At 35.6% G+C, this 15,735-nt stretch overlaps 1 protein-coding gene across 1 annotated transcript in view; it reads left to right on the top strand.

The window, feature by feature from the left end:
- SEMA3E (semaphorin 3E) overlaps window positions 1-15,735 on the top strand; it is a 266,959-nt gene that overhangs the window by 198,302 nt on the left and 52,922 nt on the right. The gene's annotated exons all lie outside the window — the stretch shown is intronic.

The raw sequence follows: 15,735 nt of genomic DNA, 5'->3' as shown, positions 1-15,735 counted from the left end.
CCTTCATCATGAAATGATTTTTCTTTTCTCCTAGAATGCCTTCTTTTAGGAGAGTGGTTGAAAGACTTTGGAATTAGATATTCGTGTTACTAGCTATGTGAATTTGGATACATTTTTTAATAGCTTTGAGCCTTAGAAATTTTATTTGTAAAATGAGGATAAAATTATCTGTCTCTTAAGGTTGTAGTAACAGTGAAATAAACAAATAAGCAGTGTTCTTAGCACAATATTTGAGCCAGAGAGAGTGTTCGTAATATAAATCTTAATCAACTTTTTTTTGTTTTTTTGTTTCCTTAGGAAAAACATCCCAGAATATTACCAGTCCCTCCCTCAACCCAGACCACTCTACCCCCAGGACTAGAATTAGGTTCCAATTTCCTGTGCACATAACACCGCATTATAGGACTTTTGACACTGAGGCACTCATTATACTAATTGTATTTCCCTATCTAGAGCTCAGAAGGCACAGTTCCTTCCTGTGATGTTCTTTGGAGGATCATTGTATTTGAAATAGGTTAGATATCTATCTTAAAGATTTGTGATAAGCAATAAAGGAAGAGCACGTAGGTAAAAGTGCTTTGTATCTTCGTAAGTGCTCTGCAGAAATGATTTATTATTCACTTTGCAGCACCTAGCACAGTGCCCTGCACGGAGTAGTGAAGTGCTCATGGAATTCAAGTGCACATTGAAATCATGTCCTCTGAAGTGCATGTGAGGCCCTGTGTTTATTGTCCATTCTGTGTTATCACTGATCATGGGGGCCTAGTGAAACATGCTGGTTGTCTCTTTTAATTGTACTCTACTTCTGTTCTGTTCTATTCTATTCTATATCTACAGGCTTGAGCCTCCAGAATAATTACATAAGAAAATATGCTCACATGCCTTTTATCTCTATGTAATAAACTAATTTTTGTGGTTTGATAAAGGGAGGAATGAGATGCAAGAAGAAAGAGGGAACATATACTCTTAGACTCAAGCCTAGATCGTGGAGCAGGTTTCCCCATTTCAAGCATACAGCAGATTAGAGTGTTTCCTGGGCATCATAAAATCTGAAAGGGTTTAATTATTACCAGCTTTGAAAATAATTTTGGAATACTCTTCTGTAACTATGTAAGAATATTATAATGTAGATACATTTCCTCATGAGCATTTTTCCTCTTTCCATAAGAAAAAGCCAGGAATCCCTTAACCTAGACTTCTCTGATAACCATGAAAGTCTTCACTCACTAAACGTATTTTCCAAAATTTCCTTTGTTGACAGTTTTAACTCTGAGAGCTGTATGGTTCCAGCCAGAGCTGAATGACAGATCACCTGTTATAGAAAGCGTCCCTTCCCTTCAGCTGTCCAGTGCTTACTGTGCAGATGGTGGATTTCTTTTTCCTTTTACCAGCAGTTCTTTTCTTTCGTCTCTACACAGGACTGTGATCCTTTGTCATCATGTATGAGTCAGTCATCAGTAGGAACACTCATAGGACTGAGGGGTTTTCAGAAGTGTCCAAGTGAAAGGGAACAGGGATTCAGAAATGAGCAATGGCTCCGAAGCCTAGCTGCATATTAAAAAGGGACTATATCTTCCTTCCCGTGAAAAGTAGATATTCATAGTTTGATCAAAAGCATCTTTGTCCTCAAAAAACAATTTTGATTCTTGCTTCATTGTGTGTGGTCAAAATAACAGTGAGAGTAGTCAAACCCAGAGAAGGTGGACAGGAAAAGCAATGCAGAAGAGAAATCCAGATCATTAAACTGACTTGAGTCAAGATGGGTTTTCTCCTGACATGTGTAAAAGTCTAGATAATGATCTCCATCATTCAGTTAAATTTTTGAAAGTATACATAACTGTTTATTCTTGATTATGTCTAGCATTGTTCTACTTAATAGTTTAATATTAATAATTAATAGTAAGGAATATTTAATATTAATATCTCCTATTTATACTTTACATATTAAAATATATAATGCTTACGTATGTTATCATATATGTAGATTATTCTATATACATATATATAAATTATCAGATACCGTATATTTTATCTAAGAAACAGACACAGTTTAATCCAATTGCTTATTAGATGTGCTATGCCAATTATTTTATCATACAATGTATAGAGAATATCAGAAGGTAAGCACCTGTTTACATTGAACAAGTATTTACTACCACTATTTTTTCCTCCAAATTCACCCGAAAATGTCTATGCAGGACGGCACGTCCATAACTGCTCAAAAGATAGCCATAATTGCATTCACTGAATTTCTTGGCATTCTATTAAGCCGCAGCTAGTTTTCATAATCCAGACCATGATGTCAGTTACTACAAAATTTTATTTTCTTCAGCCTTTTTACATATAGATATACCTGCTTTTAATATTGCATAATTTGTTGATGTAAAGAGATTCCAAGTAAGCTACTTGAGTAATTTGTTATAGAATGCTGTTTCATTCTCAGTATGAGTTCAAAGTCAGTTCAATATGTAAATTCAATATGAATTCAATATGTAAATTCAAAGCCAGATTAACTGGGTAGCTCAGGCAGGGACTGACTAGACATATGTGATGGATTTTCTATCACATTAAATTTGACTTTTTCCAAAACCAAACACAGATGATCATAAGGTAAATGAATCAAATCAGCACCCATGATGTCATTATAAGCAGACTGGCTATGCTCATCTTTCAAATAATTAAAATACTAACTTTCCTAATCTTAGAACTACACAGTTAATTATAATAGGACACTTACTAATGTGGCCTTATAAGATATTTCCAGCAAATATTGCCAGTATTCAGCTTTTTAATATTCTTTGGCTGTTCAGGTTTATTTCAATCCGTTGCACTTATTATTCTTATTGATCAATGAATTATCCCATATTTGTCCAGTAGTTACCTCTTTAAGTTGACATCTAAGTCTTTACAACCCTAATAGTTTTGATAGCTTTCTTTACTTTCTGGAATGAAAAGGTATTCCATGCCTACTTTATACATCTATGACCCCAGACCATTTTTTAAAATTAATTTTGTGATCTTTTATTGATTTGTATAAGTTTATTAAGGCAAAAATAAAGGTCTTGTTTTTTATTTGAGTGAAAAAAATGATTATTTTTTTTCCATATAGGATTTTAAAAAATTTTTAGTCATATTATTTATCAGTCTTTCTTTTAAGTCTTCTGAATTTTGTGTCTTATTTTAAAAGGCCTTTCCCTGAATCAAAGGTTATATACAAAATTTTTGTCTTTTTCTATTCCCTGTATAATCCTATTTCTTACGTTTAAATTGTTGATCAGTCTGGAATTTGACTACAGGGCTATAGGACATGAGGTAGTAATCAAACTTTATTTTTTTCCAGATGGCAGTCCAGTTGTCCAAACACCATTTATTGAATAATCCATCACTTATCCACAGTGCTTTGAAATACTATCCATATTAATGTGCATTGTGACACCACATTGGCTTCTTATAATATAGAACAAGGTTTTAAAGTTCACTGTAGAACAACAAAAACAAAATGCTGAATGAAATCAGCATTATGCACCATTGGGTTTGATATAAAATATTTGGTTGCAAACCCTTGATTTTGTAAGAGGTCAGTTTTCTTTTCATGTATGGTTATGTCATATATTTGTATGTTCTAGTTCTTATGGTTTCTTAATGGCCTTTTATACCCATTACTTCCTCTGATTGTCACAACAGTCATAGAAGATAGCAGCATAGAATTGTCATTTCTTTTTTTACAAAGAATGAGTTACAAGTAATTGCAGTAGAAAGAGGTTATGGGACTCGAGCAAGAGCAAATCAGAACCTTTCTTGTCTCCACTTTGAATTGACTCTCTTTGCGAAGCATCCTGACTCATTCTAGTTCTTATTCCTGTTCCTATCCTCCTTCTCCTTCTCCTTCTTCCTCTTCCTTTATTTCTTTTCTCTAATTTATGAGAAGACAGTATCAGAGACTTTATTTCTGCCATTGAAATGATGTATTTGTCCAATATGATTCATTGAAATTCAGTTAATATATTGATTCATGAAAAAATTTTATCCTGTTATATATTACTTGCAGTCACCTGTTCATTTTGGTTTGCCATTTGTTAAAACGATTATTATATTAAATGTTTAGATTTAACTTGCTTCAACTAAAAAAATAAAAGTTCACCCGTGTCTCCTACCCGCCGCTCCCTACTTCTGAGAAGCACCAGTTTGTTCTCTGTAGCTCTGAGCTTGTTTTTTGGTTTTTTTAGATTCCACATATAAGGGAGAGCATATGATGCTTGTCTTTCTTTTATTTCACTTAGCATAGTGCCCTCAAGGTGCATTCATGTTGTCACAAATGGCAAGATTTCATTCTTTTTTATGACTGAATAATATTATATTCCACATATATATACTACAATTTTGTTACCCATTCATCTATCAATGGACAGTTAGGTTGTTGCCATATCTTGGCTGTTGTTAATAATACTGCAGTGAACGTGGGAGTACATATATATTTTTGATTTAGTGTTCTCATTTTCTTTGGATAAATACCCAGAAGTAGAATAGCTGGATGTATGGTAGTTATATTTTTAATTTTTTGAGGAACCTCCGTACTATTTTTCACAGTAGATGCACCAGTTTACATTCCCACCAACAATGCCTAAGGGTTCCCTTGACTCCACATCCTTGCCAAAACTTGTTTTTTCTACACTTTTTGATATTAGCCATTCTGACAGGTATGAGGTGATATCTTATTGTGCTTTTGATTTCCATTTCCCTAGTAATTAATGATGTAGAGAATCTTTTCACATACCTATTAGCCATCATATGTCTTCTTTGGAAGAATGTCTATTCACATCTGCCCATTTTTAAATTAGATTGTTTGTTTGCTTGTTTTCCTATTGAGTTGTATGAGTTCTTTTATATTCTGTATATATATATAAAATCCATTGTCAGATGCTCCTTCTAAATCTATTTAGATGATCATATGACTTTTATTCCCCGTTTTGTTTTGTTAATGTGGTGCATCACATTGCTTTGCGAATGCTGGAGCATTCTTGTATCCCTGGAATAAATCCCACTTGATCGTGGTGTGTGATCCTTTTAATGTATTGTTGAATTCAATTTGCTAATATTTTGTTGAAGATTTTTGCATCTAAGTTCATCAGGCATATTGGTCTATAATTTACTTTTCTTCTAGCATATTTGTCTGATTTTGGTATCAAGGTAACGATGGCCTCATAAGATGAATTTGGAAGAGTTCCCATCTCTTCTATTTTTTGGAATAGTTTGAGAAGGATTGGTATTAATTCTTTGAATGTTTGGTAAAATTCACCAGTGAAACCATCTGGTCCTGGACTTTTGTTTGTTGGGAGGTTTTTGATTATGTATTCAATCTCCTTACTAATAATTTGTTCAGATTTTTTATTTCATGATGATTCAGTCTTGGTAGGTCATATGTTTATAGGAATTTATCCATATTTTTCTAGGTTGTCCAATTTGTTGGTGTATAATTGTTCATAAGTAGTCTCTTATGATCCTTTGTATTTCTATGGTATCAGCTGTAATATCATTTCTTTCATTTATGATTTTATTTCTTTGAGTCCTTCTTTTTTTTTTTTTTTTGGTGAGTCTAATTAAAGGTTTATCAATTTGGTTTATCTTTTCTCAGAACCAGCTCTTAGTTTCATTGATATTTTCTGTTGTCTTTTTGGTCTCTATTTCATTTATTCCTGCTTTGATCTTTGTTATTTCCTTCCTTTTACTAACTTTGGCTTTTGTTTGTTCTTTTTCTAGTTCCTTGAGGTGTAAAATTAAGTTATTTATTTGAGGCTTTTCTCATTTCTTGAGGTAGGCATTTGTCACTGTGAACTTCCCTCTAATCTTCCCTGACAGTTCGGCTACTTTGCTTAATTTTATGGTGTTTAATAAAAGGAATAGCATGCATCATGCTTCCTAAATTCAATATTGTCTGAATGATTGGAGTATAGTAGGCTTCTTAAATGTTTGTTGAATTGCCCAGATGTACATCGTCACAATGCAGTGAGAATAATGCTACAAGAGACTCATAGCCATGGGAGAAGTTTTGCTTGGTGAAGTCTTGGAGAATATCAGTGAAGTCATTTTTCAATATCATTTCATCATTAGTAGGAGTTAGTATTGTAGAGAAAAGGAAGACTCACATTCTCTTTTCCCAAAGGGAAAGTGTAATCAGAGCTATGGATGTTACGATGCAGAAAAGTTTACAGATAGCTTATGCTGCTGGAATTTTGATTGGATGTTGGAGATCATAAGGGATAAAGCATGAGGTCATACCATGAAGGTCCTAAACTGCCATTCTAGAAGTTAGACTTCATTCAGTAATCATGAGGAAGCACCAGAGATTTTTCAGAGGGAGAGTGACATGATTACTTTTAAGAAGATGGTGAGGAAGAGGTGAGAAGCAAGGTTGATGCTGTTTTCTCGTAAAAGCAGGCTTCACGACAACATTATAATTACAGTTTGAAGAATATTTGCTTCCAGTATTCTCAGTATACCCTGGCATACATATCCAGCAGACAGAGCTATCAGTGTGGAATTTAGGAGAATATTGGCATATGATGAGGGCACTTAGGGTGAGGAATCCTGAAGTAATAATTAAAACAAAAGAGAGGGAAAGATGATTTTGCCATCAAATAAAGGTTAAAGCAAATATTTATTTAAAAATTCAGCACAAGACATTTGAGTTAGAATTTTACTTAGCTGTATTATAAGCTTTTAAAAAATTTTAGTAGCCTCTGCAAGCTATTCTGATAATATTTAAGGAAATAAAACATTTGAACATATAATTTAATAAGTACATAAAATAATAAAATACTTTTCTTCTTCAAAAAAATCTTAATATACATTTTTGAACCTTGATTATACATTAAGTACCTTATAAAGGACTCAACCATGCCTAGCAACACAAATATATCCATCCTCTCCTTTATAATGGCAAGTAGGGTAATACTGTAAAATAATGTGGAACTAGAAGACACTCTTTGAGACTAGCAAACCCTCATTCTGCCCGTGATTCCTCACCTATAAAGAGAAAGTAATATTGTGAACAATATTATTGACCCTGTCTTACTTTACAGACTTACTTTGAGGATGAAACAAAATAACATGTGCAAGAATACTTCCTAAATTGTAAAGTATTATACAAATGTAATGTATCATTTTTGGAAAAAAAAATGTAAAAAAAGAAAAAAGCAATTAAAATGCAAAACTATTAGCCTTAAAGTCAAAACATTTACTTACAACTTCACTCCCTTTTTGCATTTTTTTCCACTTTGTTTATTTAGCCTTTAGGAAATGTTTCACATATTCTTTAATAAATGATTTTATTGCTTGGCAGAAGAAAGGGAAAAAATAAATGATACAGTGAATCACATTCAAAATTAATGTGTGATACAGACCATTGAAAAGCTGTTTTTTTGTGTGAAGGATTAAAGTGCATATTATGGTTATTTATTCTAGGCATTTTTGTACCCAAACCACCTTTATTGATAGATACAGGGCTGTGAGCCTGTGTATTTTACTTTTTTCCTATTAGAAATAGCTAATAAAATAAGTGATTACTTGTTTTATCTTGTTGTATTTGTAATGTTCCAATTTACTTTTGACATCTTGCAGAATATCTCAGTGGTGCTGAGGGCAAGAATAGTATTAGTTCACAAAGCTGATTTATTAATGGGAAGCTCATTTCATTTAATTGGCATCACGTTTAACACCTGATATGCAGCAACTCACGCCTACTGACAGTAGCTTACAGCAGGCTTCCTGGGTTTTGAGGGCTCTCCTCAAGACCTAAATGAGAAAATCCTTCTAGGAAGATGGACCATTTATTCTTTACAAACGTTTTTCTGAAGAGCACATGCATCTCCTGACATTTGTGAGCTAGATGTCCTGCTTTTTCTCAAGCACATGAGGATCTATTGAAAAACTTCTCTGTGTCACACTGAAACAAAAAGTGCAGCCCACATTGTTAATACTAGCGATGTCTTGTAAATTTAAGCCACATTACTCAGGCAGAAATTCCAGCTGTTAAAACATAGATAATGGAAAACCAGTCTAAGTAGTGACCAACATTCTCAAAAGGGTTAAACACCAGCATTACACATTACTTGAACCATAAACTCGATTGCTTTGGGGTCATTGACAAGGTCATTATGACTCAAGTATTCTGGTTGGTTTGGTTGTTGAATTCTACTTCATGGAAGAAAATTATATTACTTGCTTTTTAGTATTTTATTGGATTGTGCACTAAATTAAACACTGCATTTAAGACCACAGTGAACTCTCCAAATAATGTGAAAAACTTCATTCTTAAATTTGTAGTTAATTTTGAAGTTAGCTTGACCTATGCAAAGCAAAGCAATAAAAGCTTGGAATTTGCCTGTTTTCTATCATAATATCAATACTATTGTGTGTATGGTAAATTTTCTTCCTTTAAAATTTCTACATCTCAGCTGTATAAAGTTGCAAGAATAACATATTCAATCCTGAGGAATTAAGATGACTTGCATCAGTGTATTTTTTTGTCATATGCAGCTTAACAAGACAAAGGAAGCCTCTGCTTTAAAATCATGGCACAAAAGACCAATTAGTGTGTTAAAAACTAGTGTCAAGTTGGTTGTTTGATAACAATTAAGAACTCGGTCTTTATTGCCCATTCAGTTTTCAAATTTCCTGACAATACACAACAGTATCGAGAGAATACCTTTTCCTCATTAAAAAGAAAAAAGAAAAAAAAAAGTCATGCGGGAAAGGGAAGCCTTAACTAACAAATATGTGTACGTCCATGTCACACCTCCATATTACTTCAAATTACATGCTGTCACTAATAAGGTCTTTGGGGATAAAATAAGTCATCTCTATAATTCTTCAGTACTTGATTTTATTTTTAACGACTGCCATGTGATATTATGTTCTATTCATCCTAACCTTTAATATAGCAAACCTCGCAAGAGTTCATCATATATTGTCAAAGTGTCTATGAAAATACATTATCTTCAATAAATAGCGGGGGAAATTAGGAACACGTTTATTTTTTCCTTTAGTTGTTACTAAAGCCAATGGCAATCAAAATATAGAAAAAATAGAACTGTGATACTGCTGTATGGGTAGCCCCAGGAAAGCATGTACAACAAAGAATAGCATAATAACTTGTACGTGTTGTCTCGTTTTAAATCAACATACCTAGCCACAGCTCTGTTTTGTGAGTTGTTTTAGATCTGTGAGAAAGTAGGCAAAGATCACACAACAAAGGAGATAAAACTATTTATTCAAACAATAAAAACAGCTGTGCATTTATTATACATCAGGTATTTTATTTGATACAGAGGATCGAAGATAAATGTCACATAGGCAGTTTCCTCAAGGGAGCCTCACAAACCAGTAGGGAATAGAGTCAAACAGACAGTTGTAATACAGAGGAGTAAATGATGTAAAAGGAGGATTTATATGATGCTTCAGGAGGACCCAGAATCCGTATTAGGGCAGACAGATGGGTCAGATCAGGATTCCTGGAGGTGATAAGGTCTGTGCTGAATTTTTAATACTGTGTGGGCATTATTATCCTAAAGACATTCATAAGTCGAAGAAAGATTAAAAAATCTACAAGCAGTCAGAATGGTTGGTACTCAAACTGTAAGAGCAGCGTTTTAGAGATGAAGTATTTATGTATAAAGTCCCTTATGAAAATACCCTAAGGACTTTAGACTTTGTTTTCTGGAGTCTATGGGAAGTCAATGACAGATTTTAAGGAGGGAGGTGATAAGAGGAAATTCACATTTCAGAAAGAAGTCTTTGGTAGCAGAGTAAAGAATTAGTGGCTGGGGAGACTGCTCAGGAGGCTGGTTAAAATTAAGGTGATAAATGGTAGAGGAGTGAATTAAAAGTGCCATGGTGCAGGCAACAGCGTTGAACATTGCAGATAGATACAGTAAAAAAAAAAAATCTATTGGGGATAATTTTATGAGAATAGTAGAGTGATAAGGCTTGGAGTTTTGTTTGCTACTGTGTTTCCTGTTCCAGGGCCAGGACCTGACAAGTGGAAACTGATTTTTTTTTTTTCTGAATAATTACATAAATAATGGAAACTGATTTTCTCCATCAATCGTAAGGTGTGAGGCTGTCTACTGAATGTCAAGGGAGATCATGAGTTAGGGTGTCTGAGCACATAGCTGCTCAAAAGAGTTATAAAAGGATGTAACCAGGGAAACATACATTCCTTGGAAATTTTGAGGGCTGAGCTAAAAACCACTGGTTGTTAGTGATTGCTTTATATTTTTGAATGGTTTGCTTTAGCATCATCGCAATCCTAGGTTTAGAAATGGCGAAGGTAGACATGTGGATAAGAGAACGAGGGGCAAAGTGAGGGCTGACTAAGGGGGAGAAGATGGGAAGGGACCTTTGTATTTTGAAAAAAATAAAAGGGTCTCAACTCTGGAGGTTTGTATTGGGTCAAAAATATTTATAATTTTATGATTAATCATGTAAAAGAGCTGGGAGTGTGAGAAGCTGTGTGGAGCAATATCCTCATAGGAGCTGCGTTCATTTTTTAAGGCTGCTGTAACAAATTACCGTCAATTTAGTGGCTTAGAATGAAACAAATGTTTTATCTAATAATTCTGTAGATGAGAAGTCTAAAATGATTCTCACTGGAATAAAATCAAGATGTCAGTAGGGATGCATTCCTTCCAGAAGATCTCCGGGAAGAATCCATGACATTCTTTTTTCCAGCTTCTAGAGAACCACCCACATTCCTTAGCTCATGGCCCCATTCTTCCATCATCAGAGCCAGCAATGAATGGCGGGTCTAGTCTTCCCCACACTGCATTGCTTTGGTTGGTTCTTGGCTGTCATCATCACATCTTCTCTGACCATTTTTAGGACTCATGTGATTACATTGGGCTCACCTGGCTAATTCAGGGTAATATCCCCATCTGAATGTCCTTAACTTAATCACGTCTGAAAAGTCCGTTTTGCTATGCAAAGTGAGATATTCATAGGTTCCGGGCGTTAGGACATGAACATTTTGAGGCTCCATAATTATGCCTAGTATGGGAGCTATGACTCAATTAAGGCAAGGAGGTATTGAAGCATGTTGTAAATTGAGTGTGGTTTTAGGGATTCACTTACCATGAAATAAGGATTTCAAAAGGCATGGTAGAAAGGTTTTAGAGAAGCAATAAACTTAGATCAGAAATGTGGTTTTAGTAGTCATCTTATCTCCAATAGAAGTTGCCTCTCTGACCTTGTTCGTCTTTCATGATTTGTTCAGTGGAAATCTCATACTTGTTATCAACAAAGATTGATGGGTTAAAAAGAGGAGTTTTGAGTACATTCGTGAAAGAGGCAAACTCGGGCTTCCCTGGTGGCACAGTGGTTGAGAATCCATCTGCCACTACAGGGGACATGGGTTCAAGCCCTGGTCCGGGAAGATCCCACATGCCGTGGAGCAACTGAGTCCATGAGCCACAACTACTGAAGCCCGTGCACCTAGAGCCAGTGCTCTGCAACAAAGAGAAGCTACCTCAGTGAGAAGCCCGCAGACAGCAACGAAGACCCAATGCAGACAAAAATAAATAATTTTTTTTGCGGTACACGGGCCTCTCACTGTTGTGGCCTCTCCCGTTGCGGAGCACAGCCTCCAGATGCACAGGCTCAGCGGCCATGGCTCACAGGCCCAGCCGCTCCGTGGCATGTGGGATCTTCCCAGACCGGGGCACGAACCCCTGTCCCCTGCATCGGCAGGCAGACTCTCAACCACTGCGCCACCAGGGAAGCCCAAGTAAATACATTTTTTTTAAAAAAGGGGCAAACCATTTTTAGGTTTGATTAGCTTTCACCACAGGCAGATCTTTTGTTTTTACCATGTCATAAAACATTGATTGGGTGTAAGATAACTTTATCTTCTTACTTTTTCTGGCCTTGCTTCTTTTGTTTAACTTCTGTAAGTGTCATGTAATTATGTGTTAAGGTTTGACTGCACGTAATGTGCTCAGATAAAATTTATTGAGGCCAGTCACTGATTTATCACAGACAAATGAACAGTTGCGTTCAACTGACAAACGAGGCTGAGTTCAAAATAATAGGAATGTAAAGCTGTGTGTAATCATAGCCATACTTAGACTCTCAAGTCACTCACGTAAAAAATGTCAACCATTTACTGGCTTTTATTATCAAATGTTATTTTAGTCATAACATCATAATAGCCTTTACTAAAAACCAGGCAACATATTTTTGTTAACAGTTTCATTTAACTTAGTAATTCAGAAATAAAGTAAAAAGCAGGGAGACGGTATTACTGTTTTTAAGGCATCCAGTGATTTAAATAAGGAATATTGACAGCACCTATATTATACTTCTGCAGAAAGGTATGTTCTGATTAATAAAAATAAATATAGAGCTTCCTGTTCTATGTGACATTTTAATTTAATAATGGAAATGTTCATTTAAGAACTAGTCAGGGGCTTCCCTGGTGGCGCAGTGGTTGAGAGTCCGCCTGCCAATGCAGGGGACACGGGTTCGTGCCCCGGTCCGGGAAGATCCCACATGCCGCGGAGCGGCTGAGCCCGTGAGCCATGGCCGCTGAGCCTGCGCGTCCGGAGCCTGTGCTCCGCAACGGGAGAGGCCACAACAGTGAGAGTCCCGCGTACTGAGAAAAAAAAAAAAAAAGAACTAGTCAGGTTTGGGGACAGGGTCAAAGAAGACTATGCGAAGTGATGAGATACAAGTTATAGAACTTTCAAAGCACCTCTTCACTATTTTGTTAGAAATAGTGTAGTCTTCAAATTTAAGAAGTACATAGCACAATTTACAATCCAGCTTAACACTGTCATCCATTTTGGTATTATCTGACTTCTGCAGTATTATTAACCAAGGGTTATGTATGCATGAAATGATTGTCTCCTCTACAGATTTGGACCTTTCTTCTTTTTATAAAGATAATGGTGCTTGCCTAAAGCAGGGATGTTCTAATAGTTTATCTTTTTTTTAATCATTAGTGGGCTAAAAACCTACAAATTGCAGAATACACGTATTTTTTCCAGCTTTACTGAGTTCTAATTGAAAAATAAAATTGTAAGATATTTAAAGTGTACATCGTGATAATTTGATGTAAGTGTACGTTGAGAACACATGAATTTAAAAAATTAAAATGATAGGTATGTCTATCCTTTAAGCTCTTCAAAAATGTGGATTTTTAAAGTGATGTGAAAAGCAGGCAAAAAGGCTTAATTTAATTTGTTCATTATTTCAAAAGACTATTTGTTGAGGCAGTTTTAGCCATTAATCAAATTAATGAGAGATATTTGAAGTCTTCTGGAGAAAGGTGGGAAGGGTTCAGTCAAGGTACATCTGAGTCTGGACTTGAGGCATAGATCTCTGAGAATATATAAGTACTTAGTATTCAGTATTCAGTTGTCAAATTTGAAGTTTCATGAAAGAGTTCATCCTTTTACAGACTCAAACAGATTTTACGTATTGCACAGAGTTGTGCTTCATACATCCTGGATTCCACTTATTTGTTCTCAAAATGTTAGGGTTATAGGCTTTTGTGAATATAGTTTCCAGTTGATTCAATTTACTTCTCTTGAAAGTTGAAGACACTGCTCTGTCCGATACTTGATATCTCAGGAACACGCTGAAATTCACAAATCAACAGTAGTAGCCTTAGGAACCTAGATCATGATTTATATTTACAAAAACCTGTGACTTTTCTAACAAATTGTAACTTCATTTCCTTCATCTAACTTTGTGGTTCTTCAAAATCTGAGATTCTCTTGATCTTAGCATTCTTACAGTTTGCATTTTCTGTTTCACCCACTTGACAGTTTAAATTTAAATGAATATATTATATTCCTTGAATCAATAAGCAATATACTTGTTTTTCTCTTGAAGTTTCAATTTTAGTGTTTACAGTTTCTAATTATATCTGTTAGATAAATTGACTTCATCCATCATTAGAGACAAAAAGTTGAGTATCACAGAATGTTGAATCTATCAAAAGTCTTTTGGGCCTCTCCCGTTGCGGAGCACAGGCTCCGGACGCGCAGGCTCAGCGGCCATGGCTCACGGGCCCAGCTGCTCCGCGGCATGTGGGATCCTCCTGGACCGGGGCACGAACTCGTGTCCCCTGCATCGGCAGGTGAACTCTCAACCACTGTGCCACCAGGGAAGCCCCCAAAAGTCTTGATTTAAGAAAGTAGTTCAGTATATTTCTTCAACTGCTTTCTATGAGCAAGCATTTGGACATTTGACTGTATTAGAGCAAGTATAGTATGTATACCCTACCTATTTTTACCAAATATTCTATAAAGTGGCAGTGACTAAAGGGGTAAACAAGTATTTCATTCATAGACTTGATCATTTCCTCCTCCATATAACAAACACTATGGATATGTTTGGCAAATTTAGATGAAACCCTTTCCTTTTAAGTATTAGCTGGGTAGACCAGTCATTCTAGCTCATTTCAACAAACATTTTCTTTTCATGTCATTGCAAATCCGTTGTCTGTGGGAGGCGAACACAAAAATGTTTCAAATTATTTACTGGCATTCTTTCTATTGATTCGTGTGAAGTGTATAAATAGATAAACTTTTCTTTTTCTGGCTTAAAATATCAGTTTAGCCACACCTCTGGATTCAGAGGCCACATTTGTTCTCTAGGCTGTGGTTCGGTTCCAAGAACAAGACTGGAGTTTTATAAGTGTCAGGTGAGCTCTGCACTTACCAGAAAGGTCTTGAAATGGCAGGATCAAAATGGTGATTTTAGAGTATCACAGAGAGAAAGAGGAATGTGTGTTGGATAAGAATGGCAAGAAAAGGATGGCATAGATAATGTGGAGTAAATAGGCTGTCTAGGAAAGTCCAGATCAAGTTCTAGAAAAGTGTATGCAACCCTTAAAGGTTCCTCAGGACTTTGGATTGGTTACAGGTTCATTATTCACAGGTGGGCGGGACTACTTATAGATGCCACAGTGGGCAGTATTGACAATATTCTATTGCAAAGTGGGTTTTTTTTTCCGACAAAATATTCTATATTGATTTTTAATTTTTTTTTTTTTTGCGGTACACGGACTTCTCACTGCTGTGGCCTCTCCCGCTGCGGAGCACAGGCTCCGGACGCACAGGCCCAGCGGCCATGGCTCACGGGCCCAGCCGCTTCGCGGCATGTGGGATCCTCCCGCACCGGGGCACGAACCTGTGTCCCCTGAAACGGCAGGCGGACTCTTAACCACTGCGCCACCAGGGAAGCCCCTCTATATTGATTTTTATTGTCACTTTTCCAGACTACTTTTTTTTTTTTAACTGAAACCACTTATAACACAGTTAATGGAGGTTACTTGTAAAAATATCCATTAATGAGAATTTTGCAATCTGAGAACATTCAGAAAAAGTTCTGTGGTTATGTGATTGCAATAGGAACCAATAAAGTAGTAGTTTTTCATGGAAATGTTTATTTTCAAAATCTCATTTGTGCAAAACCATACTGAAATATTGTTCATAATATGGCATCAACTTCTACATGTATATCCCAGTAATTATTTATGCAGTAATCATTCTCTAAATTATTAAATATTAGATGTCTATACAAAGAATATGCAATGAAGAATAAAAATGATTGGAAATAAATATTCCAAATTATTGATAGAAAATTTTATCATTTTCTTTTAGAGATTATTCAAAAAATCAGTAATGGCCTTTGTGGAATAAATGCCCATTTCCATGTTTATCAGAGTCTCCT

This window comes from Pseudorca crassidens, chromosome 8, assembly GCF_039906515.1.
Source record: "Pseudorca crassidens isolate mPseCra1 chromosome 8, mPseCra1.hap1, whole genome shotgun sequence".
Taxonomy (NCBI): Eukaryota; Metazoa; Chordata; class Mammalia; order Artiodactyla; family Delphinidae; genus Pseudorca; species Pseudorca crassidens.
Note: the sequence above shows the minus strand (reverse complement) of the source record. Positions and strands in the feature narration are given on the sequence as shown.